Raw genomic sequence first — 25,519 nt, 5'->3', positions numbered from 1 at the left:
TCATAATCATTAAATTGCCCTGGATTACCGGCTTATTTTTAAAGATCTGTTGTTCCGGCGATCCTCTTGCTCTCCAAGTCCTCTTCCAAAATCATATGCTGACTAGTTTTGATGTTCATTAATTGCCCTGGATTACCGGCTTATTTTTAAATATCTGTTGTTCCGGCGATCCTCTTGCTCTCCAAGTCCTCTTCCAAAATCATATGCTGACTAGTTTTGATGTTCATTAATTGCCCTGGATTACCTCTTGCTCTCCAAGTCCTCTTCCAAAATCATATGCTGACTAGTTTTGATGTTCATTAATTGCCCTGGATTACCGGCTTATTTTTAAATATCTGTTGCTCCGGCGACCCTCTTGCTCTCTAAGCACTCTTCCAAAATCATATGCTGACTAGTTTTGATGTTCACACATTCTGTAGGAGATAAAGTTTGCGTTTATATACTGATATTACAAACTAACAAACAATTGGCCTCTACAATTTCAAAACGTGACAACTATAACGAAATCCAGCGTATTCTACAGAAAGGGAAAGGGATATGAAAGACCTTTCTTTGGTATGCCATCTCTAACTTTTGTCAGAAACGGGCTAGAAGACTTGAAGAATGATACACACACACAGGTACCCCCTCATCAAGCCTTGAAGTACATTTCGTCCAAAGAGATCGAGACTAAATACGCAAAAAAAAAAAAAAAAAAAAAAAAATTACTGGTCTTTAAAATATGCGATTTACCTTCTTGGGTTTTCTTGCAAATACAGATAATTTTGAAGCAAACAGTTGACAATCGTAGCCACAAAATTTAAAGCGAACAGTTGACAGTCCTAGCCATAAATCTCAAAACTAAATCACTTCTAAAGAAAAAGCATTCAAAGTTCAAGCTACTATATACACTAACTTGAACATCTCAATGAAAAACCAATGCTTCTGGCATCTACATAAGGGCTTGCAGTTAGTCAATGGGGCTAGTACCGGTTATCATATGAAAATTAAATACATTTCAAGACAGCGTGACTAGATGAAATCAGATAGCTAATTAAGATCAAGAGAATAATGTTTATGCGACTTGCAAAAATCAGAAATCAGATAGCTAATTAAGATCAAGAGAATTGTTGATGTTTATGCGACTAGCAAAAATCAGTTAAGATCAAATTTTTATATGCGACTAGCAAAAATCAGTTAAGATCAAATTTTTAATGTTTGTGACTAGCAGAAATCAAATAGCTAATTTTAATGTTTGTGACTAGCAGAAATCAAATAGCTAATTAAGATCAACAGAATTTTTAATTTTTATGCGACTAGCATTTAAAATCAAAAATTTTTAACATGCAATATCAGATAGCTAATTAAAATCAACAATTTTTAATGTTTATGCAATATAAAGTTAATTGACGGCACAAGTGCCCTTAAGCAGAAATTGCTCTGTTAAATGCGTGGGGCAACATAAAATGTACATTTTGTAGCCAATACTTAAGGCCAAAAGGCATATCAGATAATGAACAAGGGTATTTAGTCAATACGCACTAAAAACCTATTAACCATAACTGTTAAAAACACTGGATAAAGCTTGACAGCCCGAAGGAATAGACATATCCATCATTAAACCCTAGAAATATTAAGTATACTCCAAGTTAACAAAAAACGTACATTTTTATTTTAATTCATGCCTACCAGTTCTGTCAAACTTAGGACTTAAAACTCTTAAATTAAGCCACCAGATAGGCTAATAATGTGATGACAAGTGGCTTACATTTAAATTACTGATTTTCTAGTGCTGACACATACGTACAACGACAAAACACGAGAGAGAGCAGAAAGAGAGAGCATACCTATGTACCGAGTACATGAAATTAAAAGACCATAGAAATTAACAAAAATCCATGTCATTCGACTGTAAAAAGTAGTGTGGTCATAAACCGTAAAACCGAGAAGTCGAAACTATCAGGGAGTACTAAACCGCCACCACCAAGAAGGGTAACCCCACCATCTTGCAATTTCCATGTACCACCAAGAAGGGTCAACCCCAGGTGCGAGCTAACAAGGACCAAAGCAGAACATCTTGCAATTTCCATGTTCCAGTGAAAAAATATCTTGTAATTCAAAGGTTACAGTAGTCTCCTTCGGAGTTTAAAATGAGCTATGAAAAGCACCGTCAAAATGAGAATAGTCAACAAGAACGCTATTGATCTAAAGCTTAGAATAAGATCTTAAATATCGATAGCCAAAAGTATCACAAAAACATCGGTCTCCTGCAAACAATGTGGGGCGGGGTTCAAGTGAAGGCTAACTCCCCTACCATAAAAAAACACCGGGAGCTACTAAAATTTGCAGCAAAGTAAGAAGTCTGGTAAAAGCAGCAGAGCTTCAACTAAAGGCTTGACCAGCTTAAAACTAGAAAGAGCAGCACATAGTAATGCTGCGTAATGCCGGGCTTGCTGTACAGCGCGATTAAATATATGCTGGAAAACTTTTCACACTCGAGTACCTTACAAATGTTTTATTGCAGAAGCATCAACACTAGCAAGCAGTATGAGAATATCAGTGAAGCGATACATGTTCCTCACAGATCCCAAACCAACTTCCAAGACCATTCATGTTTATGAAATCGGGCCATATGGACAGACAAACGATGCATCTTCTTCGAGCATCTAGGCATGATTGGTCTACCTGCAGTCAGTACCCGTAGGCGGGTAGTGCCGCCAGTGCACCTCACAGGGTGCATTGTAGGCATTACTAGAGGTTCTTTGCAGCGTCCCTTCGGTCCCCAGCTGCAACCCCTTTAGTATCTTTTACTGTACCTCCATTCATATTATCTTCCATCTGGCTATCCACCCTCTCCTAACAATTATTCCATAGTGCAACTGCGAAGTTTTCCTTCTGTTACAACTTTCAAACCCACCTACTCTCAATTTCCTTAACAGCGCTAAATGACCTCATAGGTCCCAGCGCCTGGCCTTTGGCCTAAACTCTATATTCCACTCCAGTACCACGTTTGACGCCGCAAGTCCTCTCAACAATAAGAGGGACAACGGACGTACACTATATATATATATATATATATATATATATATATATATATATATATATATATATAAACCTTGCCTAGCACTTGCGTGTTAAGGTGCCTAGTCAGTTGACTTCAAGTCCTTTGAGGAAAACGATCTTACGATCCAAAATCGAAACAAATCATTGATAAAGAATTTCACCCAGACTAATGATTCAATTCCATACACCATCTGGGCTCGCCAGAAAAGACTCTTGGATGAGAAGTAAATCCGGAGAAATGCCAAGATGGATAGAAGTTAAACGGGAGTTTCTGTCAAATGCAATGCAAAGTAACAGGCAGCAAAGAATCTTTGGTACCGATGACTCCTTTTGAGAACACCGTCTTGTAACTGAAGCGTTAACACCAAGCCAGCCACAAACGCTTCCCAGACTGGATGAAAGATAATCTCTGCGCAATGTTGCCTAAAGAACGCCCTGCATACATTACACGCTAACAGCCAGTTACGTCGCTTGTGGGGCTTGGGGTGCCGGTCAAGTGCTTGGCCCTCACAAGTTGAAATTCTCTTTGTAGCTAAACATCAACCCCATGGTGGTCAAAAGCAGATATTTTTAGTTTATTTACAGTTGTGGTATGTATCTAATGACATTTTTTGTTCTTGTTAACTTTACAACTTGTATAGAGCTAAAAATGTATGGATATAGCTGTAGGTTTTTAACACAAATGACATGTTTCTTCATGATAGTATGGTCCAACTTAATGTTATCAACTTACGTATGAAGTTATTGAAACTATAGTTACAGTTTTGAATAAGTGAAATCGAATTTGCTACTGCTGCGTAGTTAATTTCCAGGGAGAGGCGATAAAGAAGAGGGAATGGGATAGGTTAAAAACATGACAAGGAAACTGTACTATAGTTGAAAATGAAAACTTGATCATAGAAATTAGGCTAGTGTTGAATATAAGGTTGAGAGGAAATTTACGTTTCAGTACTTGATACATTTGCATATAGTAAGAGTCGAAAATTAATTGAAGATTGTGCTCTATAATTTCAATTACAGGTTAATTACTAATATTTTCCTTCATTCACATGGATATATACATTCGAGAATAGTGTATTTTCCTAATTACAGAATTGGTACTTTAGTTTAATATAATTTTCTTTGGCCCCTCAAAAAAAGTCTTGGTCCAGCCTAGACGCCCCCACTGATGGAATGTCAGCTACGCCCCAGCTAACAGCAGGAATTGACAGAACACCCAAGTTGGTGAAAAATTAAAAAGCTTATCCAAAGCAAGTACTTCCACAACTTGCGATATTTAAGGCCGTTTAGGGTTTTACGGTAACAAGTAACAGTACCAGTCATTATAATATATACTACTTACGGACAAAACTTCACACTACACACTCAGCACATGAAACAAACTAACGGGCCTTTAGTCTTTACTATGCAGAGAGAGAGAAAAGTTTAAAAGCAAAATGCAGAAGTCTATCTAGGATCAAAGGGAGGATATCCTAAATCTTCCTTGAAATGAGCTTGGCCTCTTCTATGAACCACAACCAAAACTTCTGGAATGACGAAGACGACGAGTTACAAACACATGAATTGGCTGCAAGACCCGAATGATAAGTAGCTGTATCTTGTCCAGATCCGAAATTATTATTATTATTACGATTATACCAACTGCCCAAGTGTACATCAATAACTATACTAGAGGCCCTTAACCCATCTATTAGGTTTGGTCAATACTGGAAAATCAAACCACAGACAGTTAGTTGCAACAGATCTTAGACTTGTATGAGAGACAACGGATTAGCAGTGCGAACTCATGATTCCTGATGGAATCGGGCCCATGTAAACTGACTGAAAACATTTGAGCAAATGTTCTGTTAAAAGAAGACCAAAGTACCACACAAAATATTAAACAGAAGTAAATCCAGATGGACAGCACCCGGAAATTCATTTTTCTAACGCCATCCATCAGGCGACGTGAAGACTTCAAATAAAAAAATTTGACATGCCCGGTTCAAGAATCAAGATGGCGGGTTGCCGCTAAACGAATGATTACGTCCTTTCACTGTGCATTACCAAGCGTTAATGAAACTTGCATCACGCCTATACAGTCTGGCATGAGTAGCAACTGGTGTTAAGGCAAACACACCAATTGATGGAATCCCTTATAAATCAAATAAAAATTTTCTCACTTTGACTATTATGTTGTGATTAGACCTGCAGCAGAGATAACTTCAGGAATCACAAACAGTGGTGTCAACTGCTTGAGTGTATCAGTTTCGACGTCATGACCACGACTACGTTCTAGACCCACAGAAACTAGATCAACCCTACCTAATGCATAAGTAGTTAACGGCTAGTTGATTAAAAGAACGCTAAAACAATTCCAACAGAAATTCTTACAAGTGCCTGTCTGCAAACATCAACAACGAATCTGCTGTATAGTGACATCGAAGCTAAAAAAAAAAAAAAGTCGGTTAATGCCTCGGTTTGCATGGGTGATCCACAGTGACTGCCAAACAAAGGGTTATTTTGGAACGCTTATACTTCAAAAATTAGTTCTTAGGAGCATGCAACAACCTTTAGTAGTCTAGTGTGAGTGGCAACGGATTGCAGTGCAGCTCGAGGAGCCAGCACGGTAAGAGATTGGACAGTAGTCGGTATTAGTTCGAGCCCATAAATGACAGGACTGACGGATGACTTACAGTAAGGACTGAACAAAAACCTGACATTATGGTATCATAACATGCAAAGGCTGTGTCAATACAATGTTTACGTTAATCTTTTTAAAAGAGATGATAATGCTAGACACTAGAGAGAGAGAGATTGAGAATGTATGGCATGGCAGAGCCTGATGTGTAAGAAGAAGTTTTAAGGAAAGCATTAAAACGCACAGTAGGCAAGTTCAAATCGTACCTGTTTCCAACAAAACTTTAGTAAAAGATTTAGCAGAGCTAACGTTGCGTTTACTAAGCTTTTAAAGAATCTCTGAAACAAACGAATTGGTAGCAGGTACACAAATCACTTCTCACGTGTTCGATAGAGAAAGAGACGGCATAGCCACGAGTTCATAAACAAGTTTTGCAAATACAGCAATATTGAATAATGTAACAAAATAAAAAAATAAAAAACAGACGATTTTCCTTCACACGCGCAGCCATAGATGCGTATTTAGTAGACATTTCACACTAAGCCCATATAAAACGTTAAAACTTCAAGGTAACGATGAAACAAGGTAATGCAAGTATGCTTAAAAGAATTACGTGATCAATTCAGAAACAAAGGGCTACAGTACATATTCTCCATGAGTGAAGGGACCGTTTTGGACGAATAAGATAGGAGATACCATAAAAAATTAGACTGAAGTCACTTCACACGCATACTGTCACGTACAATATTGGCTTGGCATTTATAACAAGGAAACTAATTTGAAAGTAACCTAATCACGTTGATGTGCTTCCAGTGACGGACTACACATCGCCCAGTGAAAATTACCAATAAAGACGGCTTGCATTCACGAGCGAGCTTAAGGAAATTGCAATTGGCTGGATGGCTCCGAGTATTTACAAAGTACGAGATGAAGAATACGAAATGTGCAGTCAGGGGCAGTTTTCTTTTTAAAATTCTGTCAAGCTAAGAAAAAAAAAAACTCAAACTTATCTGGTCACTTGAGTCAACTTGCAGTTGTAAGTGTTTCACCTGAACTTTAAAATCTTATGTCAAACTCTGAAGTATTAAGGCCCTACCCTGTCCGTTTGGACAAGGGGTTTGAACATACTTGAAGCTGCACTAAGTATGGAAGCCGTTGGCCCTGTAGTTCTTGAGATGGGGCTGGTTATATGACCCCACCTATTCTCACCATTTTCAATTATTCCCCCTCCCTGGAAAGATTCTTGGCACCCAAATGTATAAAACTTTAATCAGCTTTACCCAACAATGATTTGTACTAATTTTATTTGAAATGAATCCAATGGTTCTGAAGAAGTCAAAATCTGAAAGTTCTACATACTTGATAACTTTACCTGACTTTAAAAAAAAAATCAGAAAATTATAAGCTAGAACAGAAACACACAAATAAAATCATATGAAAGGAGAGAAATGCCCTAAATTCCTGGAAAGGGTCATAACTGAGGGCAAGAACTCATCCACATGGAACCTAGCCTTCAGAAAGCGCACCAAGCACAGCGGAGACCACTCATACAATGTTCAACCTTGTACAAGGGTAAACTGTCGGGCAAAAGTATATAATGAAGGTATTAGGTCATATTGAACTTTTCCTTTAGATATCGGTTTGAGGCGATAACTGTATGACAACGGAAGCGGGCAATAAAGAAACAGCATAAATATAATCACAAAATTATGCAAATAAGTTGACGTTTGTACTTAGTGTGTATTAAAAAAAGGAAACAAAAATCTAAACATTACTCCGTGCAAATCAGTTACTTATTACTTGTGGAATAGCTCTACCTTTCCAGAAATGAAGGTTACTTAGTCGAGGCCGTGTGTGGCGGGTCAAGTTCGAATCGCTTTGTATTTACGCGACGCCGCTAGAATGATCTCACACACACACACACACACACACAGGGGGAGGGAGAGTGTGTTTAAGAGCAAAATGGATGAAATCCTATCTACGATCAAAAGAAAAATATCCCAAATCTCTCTTGAGTCGAGCGTGGCCTCTGCTACGAACCACAATCGAAAGTTTTGGAGTGGAGGAAGCTTTTCGTGGCCTGAAAAGACACTCGGTACGTACAAAATACTGAAGGAGTGAATGTAAGGACTGAAGGAGTGAATGTAAGGACTGAAGGAGTGAATGTAAGGACTGAAGGAGTGAATGTAAGGACTGAAGGAGTGAATGTAAGGACTGAAGGAGTGACTGTAAGGACTGAAGGAGTGAATGTAAGGACTGAAGGAGTGAATGTAAGGGCCGAAGGAAGATATGCGATGTGCCGTATCTTTCACAGATCTGAATAAACTAGGAAATAAATATTCAAATTACCATTGTTATTACGATTATACCAACTGCCCAGGTGTAAGTCAATGACTATAATAGAGACTTAAAATCCTTTAGATTTGGCCAGTGCTGGACAATCAGACCACTGAAAGTTGCATAGGTGTCAATTATTGCAATTTACATTGAATACCTTTCAAAATTCCCAATGAACGCCCAAAAAAACTAAATCCAAAAATCCCACATATTTTTCTCTAACGGTTCTGTTCTGAAAGTCTTATAAATCACCCCCCCCCCCGCCCCACCCCCCAACAAATAAGAGACTATTAAGATGCCAGGGATCACACTGATCACCTTAGCTAACTTATTGCACTTGCAAGTTTGACTGAAACTTTAAAGTCCTGTGGCAAACCTTGAACTGTTGTGGCCCTACGCTTGGGACTCGGGTTTGAACAAACTTGACCCCGTAGGGAGTTAGTACCGTCAGTAAACCTCATGCGGTGCACTGTAGGCATTATTTAAGATTCCTTGTATCGTGCCTTCGGCCCCTAACTGCAACCCCTTTCGTTCCTTTTAATATACCTCCTTTCATATTCTCTTTCCTCCACTTTACTCTCCACCCTCTAACAATTGCTTCATAGTGCAACTGCGAGGTTTTCCTCCTGTTACACCTTTCAACCTTAAACTTCTGTTTCAGCGCCGAATGACCTCACAGGTCCCAGTGCTTGGCCTTTGGCCTAAATTCTATATTCAACAAACTTGAAATCTGCTCTAAGTATGGAAGCTGTCGCTCTAGTTTGGTCTTTTCTGGCCTTGTAGTTCTTGAGATGTTTCTTGTTAAATGACCCCACCTATTCTCACAATTTTTAATTCTCTCTCCCTGGAGAGCGAAGAAACTTAAACCACCTTTACCCAAGAGTTCTTCATACTAATTTTGTTTAAAATTAATTCATTGGTTCTGAAGAAGCCCAAAGTGTGAAAAGTTCACGTTCTACACACATAAATACACTTGATAAGTTCACCTGAGGTAAAAAATAAATTTGTAAACTAAAAGGAGGGCTGACAGTAATGTCTCCTAAAATCAAACCAGACGGAAGGACGAAATCGCCCTTAGATAAGGAAGTAACATCAAAACTCCTGGAAAGAGTCATAGATGAAGACAAGACCTCGACCAGGTGGGAATCCAGGCTTCCGAAAGAACATCGAGCAGCGGAAAACACTCGTGCAACTTCAACTGGCGTCGTGCAAAAGTATAGAATGAAGACAGCAGATTTTACTGAACTTTTCCATTTTATATCGATTTGAGGCAATAACTATATTAGAGCGGAAGGCAATTAAGAAGGAATTACTCGGTAAACAGCGTAAATATGCACGCCATAAAACGGACGAGACACAGTATCACAAAATTATATATATGAATTGACGCTTGCAGTGACAGAAGTGTATCAAAAAGGGGAAAACAAAATCTAAAAACTGCTCCGACATTTTACATGAGGCATACTTCCACCTCTTCGAAAATTAAGGTTACCTCGTCGAGGCCCTGTGTGCCAGAGCAAGTTCGAATCGAGCGCGCTTTGTACTACTGACGTCGTTAGAATGACCACAGGGAGAGAGAGAGAGAGAGAGAGAGAGAGAGAGAGAGAGAGAGAGAGAGAGAGAGAGAGAGATTCCAGAAAACTGTACAAATGCATTTTTCATCAGGAGTAAATCAAAACGCCCTTTAAATGAACATCACTCGATTGCATACAGGTTTTGCTTTGAATTAGTCCTAGGTCATTCTCCCGTGTTAATATTCGCAGAGGATGGGTGAGGGGTCAAGTAGCAGCAGTTTAAACAAAGTATTTAATGGAAAGTAATCACGCACTCAACAGCTTTCATCCGTAAAGCTTATACCGACTGGAAAGCAGCCACTTCCTGAACATTGCTTACAGTAGAGTAGTAAAAACACCAAGGAAAATGTGTATGAATGTTATAGGTTAATGAAGCGCACTGAGCGTACAGAACACGAAGTATTTAAATAACTTAAAATCCTACTGTGATACACACACACATGTGGACTCATAGAAAATGAGGAAGGAGGGGGGGGGGTTTAATGCTTGCTTCTTTAAAACAATAAAGGATACTGAACTTAAAACAACCCTTGTTGAGAGAGAGAGAGAGAGAGAGAGAGAGAGAGAGAGAGAGAGAGAAAGGTAATGCTTCTAAATTTTAGGTATTTTTCTAAACTTTACTCTGGATTTCAATGCCCTTGACACCAACATACGACAATTATCCCAAGGAATATTAACTTAAAACTTTAACTTAGAATAATTTTCCATTCAGTACCCTCTGAACAGAGCATTGAAATTTCAACATTTTCTACGAGAATTTTAAAACACACTTAAGTCTCACGAAAGTCAAGCGCAACTTTTTTTAAATGCAGACCAAAATCAACAATATCCCACTTAAACACCAGAGAGAGAGAGAGAGAGAGAGAGAGAGAGAGAGAGAGAGAGAGAGAGAGAGAGAGAGAGAGAGAGAGCGTAAGGGGCGAGGAGAGTAAATGCTTCTAATTTTCAAAGAAATGTCTCTAAACTTTTCTCTCTCTGGATATCAATGCTCTTGACACCAACTTGGGATAATCAAAAAATATTAACTTAAATCTTTAACCTAGAATAATGCCATTCAGTGTTCTCTGAAGAGCGCATTGGATTTTGAACACTTGCTACGAGATCTGTAAAACTCTCCCGTAAGTTTCTAGATATTCTAGCATCACTTTTTCAAAATGCAAACTAAAATCGATATCCCCTGGACACATACAAAACCAAACTGTAACTGCCCAATAACTACCATCACCAATACAAAGTGGAAGCCAAAGTCATCATCATTCTAATCATAATTACCGCCATCATCATTTTGGTAGCCTAACGAGACCTCTAGATCATTCCCAGACCAAAGTTCCTAAGGCTTGCCAAAAATATTTGAGCTTCAGTGAGAAGTAACAGTTGGAACGGCTGGACAACCAGGTGCCAAGACAGTGTACCAAGAACTCATGAAAATCACGAGGCAAACAGCAAAGAAAGCATCTTGGGCCGAGGAGACACTGCAAACACCCTTCCTCTAGTAATGCCGACACCTCCCCCAACCCACACACACACACACACACACACAAGGTCCCTTTTCCTCAAAAGTTCATTCCTGTCTCTCACAAAATCTAATCATTACCCAGCAACGACAAGTGTCACTTGGTAATATTACCATAAAAAATCGACTAACTTTTTGCGTAATCTTGTAAACCAACAGACAAATTAACAAACAATACGAAAAACAACTCCTGGAGAGAGGAAATGAAGACATCAGGATCTGTCCAGCTCTAAACATTGCCAGCGGAGCAGTAAACTGTACCCTTCAATTTTCATCCCATTCCAACAGTACGACTGCTACTCAAGTGACGTGAGCGGAGCATCAGTATTAATCAAGTGTGATTTAAATTCATATCAATAAACCGAGTTTTTCCCGGAGTGTTGACAGATGCAAGATATTGGTCATGGAATTGCATCAGCTGATAATGGCTGTTATAGCAGATCATTCAATAGTAACAGAAATGGGGCAAAAATTTTGATTTGGGGAAGGATAAACGTACATTATAGGCCTGCGCTGAAAGGCTGGAAAGTTATTTCTTGTGGTAGTTTCATGACCAGACTTTCTAAAAAGGGATAAAATTGCTGGATTGGATTTAATTCAAACAGGAAAATGTTCAAAGAAATTTGCAGCTTTGAGTGTTTGATCAATGAGCTGACTGGGTTTTATATCACATTTAGCAACACCAAGTGAACCCTTGAAAAACTAGGCAAACAAGAACAGCCAGAAAGAGGAGGAATGCTTCAGCAAACTGGGGAAAGCAGGACGGAAAAATATAACCACAGACTTTTTGGATTACTTTACTTTTAGTGAATGCCAGGCCAATTGGGATGGAAAGTATCAGACTCACCTAGTAGTACTTAATTAGACACTGCCTAACACAAGCCTAGTTCCGAGATATAAAGTTTGTCTGCAGGCTTAGGTCCAAGAAAGCAAGTATATAAATCTGAAGACTATGTCAACTACGAACGAAACGAAAGCAATTTCTGTGAATTTATGACATGGAGTGGGTGTATAATAGTAGGAAGGCAGAATCTAGATGGACAAAAACCTTTCTATTAAAATCTAAATAAACCAGTAAAATGGTACACTTTTTGCAAAGTGTACCATCATAAGTTATGCACATCGGATAGGGTACCACAATATAAAGATTTGTAATGCCTACAAAAAGCTATGAATGAGACCCCTAATTCATGCCTATTTATCCCAAAGCAGAAGAGTACCAGATTTCTTAATTGAATACCAAGAAAACGAGTCAAAAAATAACTGGAACACTTACTTGAAAGAAACCTCTTGAATGAGTACCGTAGGGCCTATTTCCATAAACCTTGAACGACATTGTCAGTGTGAGACGCAGCTTCCTCAGAGGGCTTCAGTAACCTATTAGGAAAATAATGCAGATGAAGAATGAGGAAAGCACATAACATACAAATACACAACTACTACAAATACTCATTTCCCCAAAATAAGAGCAAAACGTAATACACACAATGAGATTGGTGGATTATTGGATTTGCAAACACAATCAAAACCTGACATTTCAGATGTCTTGTGCTATGTAGTGACTTAGTATTTGTTGCAATCATTTAAGGAGGTTGGCTGAGGATTTATTTACCTTTAGGAAGGAATCAATTCGTTGGTGCCTGATGATCGTTCAGAATGGTGATTTTTTTTCCTTGAAGATGCAGATAAAGTTTTTCAGATGCCCATAATAGGAAAACCAGCAGAAGAAAGAATCGGAACACTCGGGTTCGCTCTCCAAGGTTGCTTTGGCAAACTTCCTGACCTCAAGCGCAGTCCTCTCCATGGGTCTTGACTGATGAGCCAGAGAGGGAGGATCGGTCTTCAAAGCGAGGGCTGTCCTGTATCACCCTAAGAAAAATTAAGCAATCCCATAAAGAACTGAAAAAAAAGATGACTACTCTCCTCAGTCAACAGAAACCCACAAAAATACTGAATAGTAAAAATACACACAATGCGTTTGGATTCTGAATTTTAAGATCGATAGCAGACTTCTAAAGAGGAAATTACAATTTTTTTTTTTTTATAAAAATATACATAAATAGGAACTTTTATACAATCCTTAGGCAAGCATCTTAGCTTTGAATGAAACGGGAAAATTTATCCCAACATACCAAGGAGACAGGCAGACAAGGCCTGCGGGACAAGATGGATATTCGAATCAGCAATACATTACAGCTCCTAATTCGGTTTGTCAGTGACCTCATATTGTCGATACTCTGTCTTATATTCATTTACGCAAACACTAAAACTATTCTATCGGTCAACCTAATATGTTTTCCCCATATTGCTAGCGATACTAAAAAGTTACGTTAAAGAGAGTGACGTCAAATGGATTTTTTTACGGGAAGGCAAAAACAGGAGTAAGTCACGTTAAAGAAGTTAATAGCTAAGAAATTATCAACCGAGGGAATGGATGAAAAGTTAAATGCAGAAGCAGCGCAGCTGGGGTTGAAGACACTCCCAAGAGCCAAAATACTATCCAGAGTACGCCACAACATTACAATGTAAACGGTACTCTGCAAAGCCAGGGAATATACAAGAGATTATATGGAAAAGTCCTAAGAATATATTGAGAATATATTTGGAAATGTTCTAATATTTGCAGGTACAACCACAAAGGAATGAAGCGATCACGAAACGGGACAGCGCAGGTGCGCAAGTTCCCCAACGGAAACGGAACGTCAGGATAGTGGAGTCGACAGACAGTCCAACCATGCAGCCATGCATTCGAAAATCGCGAATGTCTTGATATTTGGCGAAAAATTATTCGCAATTTATATTTTTTGGGGTTGTGGCCCTATCCTAACTGTCCTGCTCATTATGCCTCACGGATACGTATGTCTTTTCATCTCGAAATTTGACTTACCTTTTCTAGGCTCGTTCCATCTTTTAGGCTTTATATGTGGTTCATACCATCTGTTACAGTATTCTGTCATCATCTATTAGCGATTGACTCATCTTTACCTCTGTAAATCTCGGATTAAATTCTATTTACAAAAGTTATTCTAGTTTATTTGTTCATTATAGGGCACTAAGTGTATGATGAAATATCTAAAAATAAAAAAAATCTCATTCTAACTGCAAATACTAGAGGGACGTGCAAAAACAAGCAGCAACTAGTCCAAGTTCGAATAAAGCATGTGATTAGAAGGTTGTTCAAGCGAGGGAAAATACATACAGAGGTAGAGATGCAAATTTTAACAGGAGAGGAAAGTTTCAACATTACATTTATTTACGTAATGAGTGTATGCCAGTGAAAAATAGCACGCACAATCACGCACATACACACACACACACACACACACACACACACAAAGAGAGGATCTGATGGAATGTACGTACGAAATTTCATCAGTCAGATTCACTTTGAGCTGTCAACTCGCAAAGTAGCCCACTAGAGGAAGGACAAAATGGAACCACCCCAGAGCTATTAGGCCTACTTTAAAAACAAATAAAAATGCGCCACGACGAATTCTTCTGGGCAGGCTTTTAAAGATCTGCCCTGTTGCCAGTTTTATAAAAACAGGCTACTGACACGAAAAATTGACAGCCCTTTAAATGTCTTCGAGACAAACCCTGAGGCTATACTTATAAGATTTTTGGGGCTTTTGATTTCCATGAATCTTTAATCTCCTTCCCGGTGGTGGCCCTGCTCTCTCTCTCTTTTCTAAATCTTACGGATTTTTTTTTTTTTACATATGATCACCTTATCTATTTTGTCAGTACTTGTAGATAGATGTACATTTATCATTATTACACAATTAGATACTTAAAAGTATTTAATTAATGCTACAGAAATAGGTGATATATTTCTTGTTCATTTTTCGAAATACGAATTAAAATAAACTTCTTTGTCGCCTATATATTATCTATAACGAGGAGTAATAATCATCTTAAGTTTTAAAAGACTACTTTTTTCAATCAAACTTTTTTGACACCACCACCGAGGTAAAAGTCAATTATTTTTGTTTTTCTATTTTCCCCTTTAATCATCCATTTTTTATATATAATTTATTCAGAAAACTGGTCATCAGAGCTATCAGCTATGTTGATGACAAAACTGTCAACCAACTTGTCTACAGCCATCTTGCCAATATCCTCTTTTTGAATTTTCTCTACGTGCTCGCTGCATTCTTCCAGTTTTCCGCCGTGACATTGTTCGATGCTTCTTGCACTAAAATTTTAAGGTCTGCCAGTTTGAACGTATTCTTTTTCGAAAATATAAGAAGACTGGGCAAAGTGTAATTTTGATTGACCTTTAGTTTCATCAGATACACACAACGGTCCTGACTCCTGTCTTCCTTCATCTCTCTCAAAAAACTGGTCTACCGAGCTACAGTTACATCTTGCCTTTCCAAGAGAAATTTGCGCCCATCAACCTTCAACTAAAGGGAACGACAGAGATCTGTCTGTATACTGTTTATTTTTTTAAACTTACTGTTATGCTTTAAATTTCATTTTAAATTTATTCTTTACCTCGATGTTAAGAAATCAAGGTATATGTAGAAACGAGAAATGCCCAGACATAAAACAATGATGATACCAAAAGTGCTCCCTTTTTAAAAATTTAAGCTGCTTACCCGTGGATTTAAACGTTCAGTGGATCTTTTGTGAAGGTACTAGTAACACCACAAAATGATATGCCAAAAGATATAAACTCTGAAAAATTTGTTGTAATTTTGAAAAACATTATCAATCGTGAACCTATGTAATTTTTAATTCTGCGTAACGAAAAAGGTTTTATTTGATATCTGTAATGGGAGAAATGATTTTATCTCGCTGTTGTTGTTATAAATTTGGCATATATTTGGAAGACCAGACAACCACGCCAAACATCTATACATTTGGAAAGGGTATAGCTTCAGGGCAGTCGAGTTTTATCAAGCGTTAATCAAGACCGAAAAATTGGTTATCTTTCTTGGTCTCGGTATAGTCGTATGAGCCGCTCCCATGAATCTTTAACCATTTTACGTGGTGGCCTGTCCTATATGGCCTAAGATGCGCGATTATGGCTAACTTTAACCTTGATAAAATAAAAACAGCTGTGGAGGGCTGCAAGGTTTATGTTTGATGACTGGAGGGTGGATGATCAACATAATTTCCAGCTCTCTAGCCTCAGTAGTTTTTAAGATCTGAAGGCGGACGGACAGACAATGCCGGGACAATAGTTCTCTTTTACATAAAACTAAAAGGGGGAAGGGGATTGTAATGCCAGTGTTAAATGACTAATAGGTATGGGCATATATGGAAGAATAAATCTAGTAAAACTTCGCATCTAGGGTAGATGAACCGATACACAATAATGAATGATTTTAATTTCTATTTTCAATTTAACACATCCATGTTTTCTGACACAACATGCTCTTGTATTCATGTTTCCAGAAGATTAACAGGAAATTAAAACAATTTATCCTTGCAAAGTATCTGGATTAACTGCGTATAATTAGAGAGAGAGATGTATCAATGAGAGATAGTGAGAAAGAGACTGGCGATCTGTGAAAACAGCCCTACTGCAAAGGACTTATTTCTGAAACCTTTAGCTTTCATCAGGACCCACACACACGGTCGGTGTTCTGTCTTCCCGAAAGTCCGGATCTAACTAGGTCTACGGGCACACTACACTCGGCAGCCCGCCCGGCTACCTGCTCCTCCAACTCCTCAAAGGGAACGACTGTCGAATCTTTAAATCATTTTAAACTCTCGAATCTTTAAATCATTTTAAACTCTCATGGATTGGTTGCGTCTAGGAAGGGCCAAGGAAAAAAACAATGAGATAAAGTTAATTTTTAAATTTACCCTGCTCGGTTCCTCACTGTTCAGGAGGGCTTTTATGAAGGCCTAGTAATATCAACATTATACTAAAAGTATAAGCCCGAAAAATTTGTCAAACTTTTGAAAAAATCCTAAGTCTAGTGTTGTGTTTTTATTCGCTCAACCCCATATTATTTTTTTTTTTTTTCACAGTTTTGTTACATTGCATCACGCGCGTCAGCTGTCTGGAGAGAAACCTGGAATTTGGACACTAAACCACAAACACGTTACAGCTGGCAGATGGCAGCCAGTCAGTCTATCAACGTTAGACCGACGTTGTCTTCTACCTCTCTTGGCTCGCAACAGTCGATGTGTTCTTGGCTCCAGGATTTTTCCAAAAAAACGTTGGCCTAAGAGGTTAATTATGCTCCTAGTTGTTTGTTAACAGCTGTGGGTCGTAGCAAGGTTTATGGGGGGAGAGGGGAGAGGGGAGGTGGACTAGCGAAGAGAGAGAGAGAGAGAGAGAGAGAGAGAGAGAGAGAGAGAGAGACCTACTGGAGGGAAATATCTTATTTGTACAAAATTAGATTTCTTTGAAAATTAGCGTATCGATCAAAGGTGTATTAATACGTGTGTGTGTGGATATCTATAGATTAGTACTTGTATCGAAACAAACACGCAATTGCGTAGTTGTGGCATACCGTGTGTTTCAGTGTGTTCTGACTCAACATGTGGTTGTATTCATGTTTACGAAGATTAAGCATATTAATTCAACTTCTTGCAAAGTATCTGGATTAATGCGTACCCATTAGGAGGGACATGTATCAATGCGTATTTGATAGTGGAAAATTCGACTCGCGACTCCATCGGCTCCTTCATGGCGAAAAGGGCAACGCATGGAGGTGACCAGCGCTGCCACATCAAATATTCCCATCTCGTTGTATGGTATATGAAGGCAGCATAAGCATACAACACAAAATAATTGGTTGCTAATAAATTTTTGCCAATTACTAAAGACCCTCGTAATTTTCTAGCATTTAACAACAATAAAACAACACGTTTATTCTTAAACGTGACAAAAAAATTTCAGAGTCCAGATCTCCTCTTACCCAGTTAAGCTGACCTCAGGGCATAAAAATGTCAAACAGCCCGATAAGCTCCACAAGGGAAATTCAGTCAAAACACTCACTGACTCATTAAGGAGTCTGATCGCCTTACAAACAACATGGAAGGAAGTCCTCGTTCCTGCATTAATCTTCATCCACAGGCTCGAGAAATCGTTCAGACTCGTTAAGGCTTTTCTAAAGAAAAGGCAAAACCGTGGACCAATTGCGGATATCAGAAAAACACTGCAACGCCTCAGAAGAACAATGATACCGGAGAGAACAATCCGCAGGATTTGCAACAAACAAAAATATGGAACCCCTCGAGATGCCGGGAGAGCAATTTTCCTGGAATGGGAAAAGATCAACCGAGAACCGTGACAGATGTCAAAATCGACAAGAGTGTTTTACGTAGAACTGTTTTAGACTTATGTAAGGAAGGAAGTACCAACGCTTGATATAATCAAAGACAGTTAAAACACAATAGATATTTTTCATCGGGTATGGCCATTCAGCTGCAAAGGCCATCTTGTATGTTAGAACGATAAAAACTGATACAAAAACAAAGAAAAAAACAATTAAATATTCAAAGGAAATGGCAAAGCTGGAGCTAAGTCTGTATCGGCTGAAGATATATGAATAGAAAAACTGTTATGAATACTCTTACTGGAAAGAAACGAAGGACCATATTATGAATAGATGATAAATTAAATAGCTGCCCACCCTTATTTGTGTAACCGCATGTATATTTATGCTGCACTCTTTATCTGTCTACATACACAATCCTTTTCAAGATGCCAAACAGCTCCTCTCTCTCCCTCTTATCTCTCTCTCTCTCTCTCTCTCTCTCTCTCTCTCTCTCTCTCCACCAGGTATATATATATTAATATATATATATATATATATCTTGGGGGGATGTATATGTAAAGTCACCATACTGTATATATACACAGTAAATTGACAGAAAAACAAGTAAATTAAAAGTCTCCGCTGAGTCCAGTTTTCGTGGATAATCTTCAAGGAAGGTCCAAAAAAATTAATGAGGCCTAAAACGTGAAAAACAGAGACCTGGAAGAATTTTAAATTTTTACTTTATGGTATTTATAGGCAATGTCAACACCCAGAATCACTGTTTCTTCATTAACAAACATCAAGGACTGGTTAAACCCTCTTTGACAGAATGTTTCGATTAAAAGGGTAAATGGGAATTATTGTTTATTGTTTCGAACTCAGGAAATACATTTGGCAACGTCTCAACGGCCCGGCGCCATCGGAGCCGATAGGGTATAGTAAAACAGCCTGGATCTGTAATAAATCACCAGTAACCTTTACCTCTCGTTTCTTTGACACTTACAAATCCACCAAAACTTCATAGAAATCACTTTGGTAATAACTTTAAGTCAGGAATATGTAAAACGAAATATACTACAGACATGCTTCAAACTGGAAAACTCTAAGAAAAGGAATGGAAATTTCAGGCTGGGATGGCTTTCATTAGTGACCATTCCAAATACTTGCTTTCAGTTGAAAGACTGCTGGGCTGATTTACAAGCTATGAAGCTTAAGAAACTTGTAACAGTGATACTGATCCGAAAAAAAACAAACATACTAAAAGAGAGAGAGAAAACTGCTCTACTCCAGCGGGTTGACGTTACTATTTTAGAATACAATATGATTGCATATGAATGTCGTTAATGGTGGTCACTCACGTCTCTCTCTCTCTCTCTCTCATTGCTTGGACCATAGTCACGGTGGGCTGAGACTTGCCAGTACGTACCTGACTGCTGAGACGCATAGGCTAAGCCTAAGGGGTCGCTCTCGCTCTCTCTCTCTCATGGCTTGGGCACGCTGTAGTCACAGTAAACTGAATTTCACATACGTAACTGACTGCTAAGGCGCATAAAGGATCCCCAGAAGGATCTGAATAGTTCAATCCCTTCAAAGGACCAAAACTGCCTAATTTCACGAATGTGGTGTGTTACACCGCACACGAGAGAGAGAGAGAATTTGACACTTTATGGAAAGGCATAAAATCTGGTACTAACTCGATAAGCAAGTTCGAATCGCAGAGGCGTTGCTGCCTTTTCTTATTACCTGATAACAGCATTAATAACAATAACAAAATAGCAATAACGGCGGCTGCTCAAAGCTACTACACTTCATAGCAAAAAACCGACAAAGAATGCGCTTGCCTGCATGAAAGCTGTCATTTATGTACTTCCTTATATGAACCTCATGGCCTTATGTTTGCTGACCCATTATTAATGCTTGTAAGCCTATGTCCTTCAAATTAAAAGCAGGAATTTTTTTCAGTAGTTGCTTCTTAAAAACAAAGTAAAAACCCTTAAAAACACTTAAACATGCCACTCTGACATAGAACACACTAATAGCTTTGATAAGCAAACGAGGCCTTAGTCAAAAACATCGAATTCCCATTCAGCGGAGACTCATGAATTCCTTAGGTCCTTACGTATTACGAATTTCAGATTAACAGCATTATAGTTTTTCATTTTTACTACGCGAATCGGTATGTTTATTATTTATAAATGTTTCGATGGCTGCATAATGACTAGGCCTATAGTTGTGACGTTAAATGACTGCACTTCATGATGCATTCTGTTACTGCCGTCAGCGTACATTATTCTGAACAATATCCTGTAAGTTTATGAAACAGTTGTCCGCTAGAAATTAAACACGAAGCACTATTGGCACTACGCATCAAAACTGGTTTTGGACAATTATTAAACAATTTTATGGTTTTGACTTCATTTCACAGGGCACGCCAACAGAGCTTTTAATAACTTCCCAAAAATTTGTTTACACTTGCATTCACCGAATAGACAACTGGCACTGGTAATTAACTTGAGTTTAGAGACATAGTCCCAGAGGTATGAGTGTTTTATTTATGTTTTTGAGCCCAAAATGTTCAGTGGGTGTTTTTCATGCAGGAAATTGTGAGGATTTCAAAAATGCAACTCTTACAAGTCTGTAGGTAGACATAAATTCACAATATTGATTTGAAGTTGGGTACTTGCTCATCTCGGTTTTCAGCATTTTTGGGAATAGTTTCACAGAATATGTGCCTAAATCCATATAAACTGAGGAGACTGGCACTAAAGTGGGCTTCCAAAGACAAGTTTGTGGTGCTAATTTAAAATCTCTGACTTTTTTTGCTCTAAAATATTTTAATAACCCCATAATTTGCATTTCAAGATGGCCGCCGATCTAAATGCCGGTCCAACGCAAAGTTTCTACATTGACAATTCCAGTTGCTTACCAAAACGTATGGGCAACATTCTTAATGGATGTTTTTGAAAGGAAAAAATCTCATTGTTTTAAATCTGTACAGTTTGTATACCCGTCTGTTGCCATTAATTCACTATATTAGTTGGAAACTAAGCCAATCTTCAATGTTTTTCGGTATTTTTACGGTCTAATGTAGACACTGCACATTCCATCTGACTTATCTAAATCTAATGTCATTGATTCCAATATCTATCTAATAATTCATGAACAATGCAAGATAAGAATGGATAATTGAATTTAACAGATGAAGTTTAAAAAAACTCAAAATACTCTAATAAGTTATTGAACTGATAGCAAAAGTACTGTACTTTTGTTACAGATTTTACGAAGTATATCTAGTCAATTCATATGTAAAGTGGTACGTTTGTTAATCTTGCATGGTAGTTTTGCTGTGGTGTAATAATGAATGACGCATAATATGGCCTACAGTGTTTAACATTGCATGTAGCTTATACATCTGCAGATGCTTAAATTTGAGTGTAGCCTATGTAGGCGTCCAAATGCTCTATGCGACCAACGGCCGTTAATCAGCGTAGAGCAGTGATTCTCAAACTGGGTGCCGTGGCAACTTTGGGTGCCACAGACAGTGCCTAGGGGTGCCGCAAGATTGTCATGGATTTTGCCTTGGCTAGATCATGTCAATGAACATTTACAAAAAAAAAAAAAGTTTGCAGAAGTCTTCATATAATTATTATTGGTGTGTCTACTCTAAATTTATCTAATTCTTCTGATATGCTCTTTGTTTGTACAGTATATTTCTGCATGTTCGGTGTTCTGACTTTGGTTTGAGTATGGATAATCATTTTATTCATTAAAATAAGAAGTTAATCCATGCGATATGGTGGGATGGAGAAGAACGGATGCCACGGTAATGATTACATTAGTTAGGGTGCCATCACTAAAAAAAGATTGGGAACCACTGCCGTAGAGCATTTAGATGCACACACACACACACTCAAATTTCATAGTATACACATTTATGTATAAACAGACATTTGTTTATTTGTACCTTTGCATACGTTATAAAATATTTATTTTTGTACCTTTTCTGTATTTGCAAACTAACATGTAAAGTTTTACTAAATTTTAAATACATATTTAAGGAAACACTAGCTCATGGTACTATATTTGCATATTTATTTAACCACATGTTCAAACTTTCACTTTTGTTTCCATACATGGTCTTTGTACCCAAAACAACGCCCTGAAATGGTTAAGCTTTTAATCCCTTGACCGACCAGCACCCAGACCTCAAGGTCATTCTCCCCACAGGCCGAAAGGCCAGATTGTAAGTCATTAGTCGCTTGATAATGCCATTAAAGTCGAAACAGCTGTCTCGACAAAAATCAATGAAGTCTGTGTATTTTTCACGAGATATTGACGGACGAGAATCTGACAAAACCCCTACAGTATGAAGATACCTGCAAGAAACTTATTGATGCCACTAAAGCAATTGCTTTTAACGAAAACTGTATAAGAAAAACCGTGCCCTAAAGTATATATGTATATAAATATATATATATAAATATATATATATATATATATATATATATATATATATATAATATATATATATATATACATATATATAAACACAATATATATATATATATATATATATATATATATATATATATATATATATATATATACATATATATATATATATATATATATATATATATATATATATATATATATATATATATATATATATATATATACATACATATATACATACAACTTACGGGTTTGTAGTGACAAGCATATCCAAAAAGCGCGAAGAATTCGAGAAGTTAAGAGGGCATTGTGGCTATCACAATTACTTATGTATCTGGTAAAAGTGACCAGTAGATTCTACACACACACACACATATATATATATATATATTATATATATATATATATATATATATATATATATATATATATATATATATATATATATATATATATATATATATATATATATATATATATATATATATATATATATATATATATATCAAATAGTCAAGAAGCAGAAGGGCGTTACTCAAGAAAACTAAAACAGAAACCGACAAACTGATCAATGAGGTCCAACATGAGGGGGATCCCTTAAATTTAGTTGGAAGGCACGAAGACTAACGTCGCAGGCGTATTTATACCAAACCCCGAGAGAGAGAGAGAGAGAGAGAGAGAGAGAGAGAGAGAGAGAGAGAGAGAGAGAGAGAGAGAGAGAACGGACGCGTTGTTCGTTTCAATAAGTACTCAGTCACTTACAAAAATTTTATATTTAAAGAATAATTCACGGTTTTCCTCAATTGCACTGACTATCAGGTAGGCGTGGCTGCAGCCTAAAACAGAGACGAAATTCAGAATGGCAGGTGGACTTTTCATTGAATCTCGCTTCACCTCCCCCCCGCCCCCCAAGGAAAAGATATGAATGCAAAAGTTTGTGGTTCACGTGTATCAGTGGTATAAACCTATGCACAAGGGTAAAAATTAATCTTTAAATTGGGTACTTGTTACGCAACCGCGGAGTCAGGCCATTACAGCGACCAAGCCTTTCTTCGTCACTTGCCTTGTGTCTACGACCATAGGGAAAGGCTTCAAGAGCCTTACTTGCGATGATACACCAAAAACTTGCATGGCCTATAGTCTCAAGCCCTACCACCTGCTTCTGCCTAGTCACAAAAAAAAATAACCAATAAAGAAAAGAGCTTTTATCCTATATTTCGCAATATCTTGCCATGCTGGACACTTCATGCCTCAGATGGATCCCCTGCATAGATTTTATATTAAAATTTGCCAGCTAAAACCCATTCTAAGCGTTCACAAAGACTCCGAGTCATTAGGCAACCACTGGTCTCAAGGAATACTGAGACTCATGAAAGGACTAAACTAATTCATCTTCAGCCAAAACAATACCACCATACGCTAATAACAATATTCTTAATATTGATAACACAATAAATATAAATAAATTCACTTACAACGCATTACAAGATAACACAGCAAAAATGAAGCTTGACGATGGGCCATTTCCAGCAGCCCACCTACTTCCAGACATGGCTGTCTACGAACTGCCCAAGAAAACGGCTAAGGTTTCCTCTTGGCCAATCAGATACTTCCACCGTACGCTACTTGAAAACCTTTTCTATAGCCCTCTATCATTGGCTGGTGGATGGAAGGCTTTGAGAGCGATTCCCCAATTGGCTGGTGGATTAGAACAGAATTTCAGGGCTTTTGTCTGTAAGGGACCAATGTCACCTTTACTGTACTCGTATAATGCGCATATGTTTTGTCTGTAAAAATTATAGATAGAACATAAAACTGAATGCACACCTTTTCGATCTGAGAGGCAGCTTGTGTACTTTGGTGACCACCGAGACTATAAGTTTCAATTTTACACATTTTTTACTTTGCATACATCCAAAAGTAATTTATAGCTTATTTTTGCTTCGAACGTGAGTCGACTGTTCTTAAGTTGGGACGATAGGTAGCATCATCATCGGTCAAGTGGTGTGTTTACTTTGCGGCGATGCTAGGTTATTGGTGTCATGAGTCAATGTACTACTGTAAAATATTATAAAAATGGTTTAAACAAATCACTGATTGCTCGGATGTTAAGTCAGCATAAATGTTTTAATTTGATACTCGCGTTGCCTCCATTTCCTAAATCCTCTCACTGAATCAAAATTATGGAAAGTTTTCAATGATCAAGGGTGGCACTTGGAGTCTGAAGACAGCTCGGAATAATGGAACTGTCCATCAGTCAATTTCTTTACTGCTGAACTGTTTGGTATTTTAGCTGCACTGGAAAACCTAGCTTCACAATATTTTGACTCCAGAAGTGCGTTGCAATTCTAGGAAATCTTCAAAACCGACAATCCATTGGTACTGAATTTTTTTTAAGTGGACACATTTACACCATTGTAGAGGAAGCACAATGTATTTTTGTTGGACTCCTGTCCATGTAGACATTTGTGAGAAGAAAAAGGCAGATGGATTAGATGAATCAGCACCAAAGAACTTAATTTCAAGAAAGAGTCCAGTCCCCCATCGCAACATTTACCACTACGTATGGAAACCATTCCAGATTTTTTGGCAACAACAACAACGGTAGGAAGTAAGCCCCTATAAGATGAAAGAAATCACTTCAAATATAGATCCTTGGAAGTACAGATGAAGACTATAAATGGGAGATAGTAATTTGTCGTTTATGAATTGGCCATACGCACCAGACATACAGTTAATCTTACCAGTTCTG

At 37.8% G+C, this 25,519-nt stretch overlaps 1 long non-coding RNA gene across 1 annotated transcript; it reads right to left on the bottom strand.

Moving 5' to 3' along the window:
• Window positions 1-29: 29 nt before the first annotated feature.
• LOC136832702 (uncharacterized) lies at window positions 30-24,394 on the bottom strand. The gene is made up of 4 exons (XR_010851290.1): window positions 24,243-24,394; window positions 12,699-12,955; window positions 12,363-12,463; window positions 30-413 (listed from the first exon to the last, which is right to left on the bottom strand). It is a non-coding gene; the product is annotated as an uncharacterized lncRNA (long non-coding RNA).
• Between the last annotated feature and the right edge of the window lie 1,125 nt (window positions 24,395-25,519).

This window comes from Macrobrachium rosenbergii, chromosome 4 (genome assembly GCF_040412425.1).
Source record: "Macrobrachium rosenbergii isolate ZJJX-2024 chromosome 4, ASM4041242v1, whole genome shotgun sequence".
NCBI lineage: Eukaryota > Metazoa > Arthropoda > Malacostraca > Decapoda > Palaemonidae > Macrobrachium > Macrobrachium rosenbergii.
The sequence above is the reverse complement of the archived record's forward strand: the minus strand, read 5'-3'. Positions and strand labels throughout refer to the sequence as shown.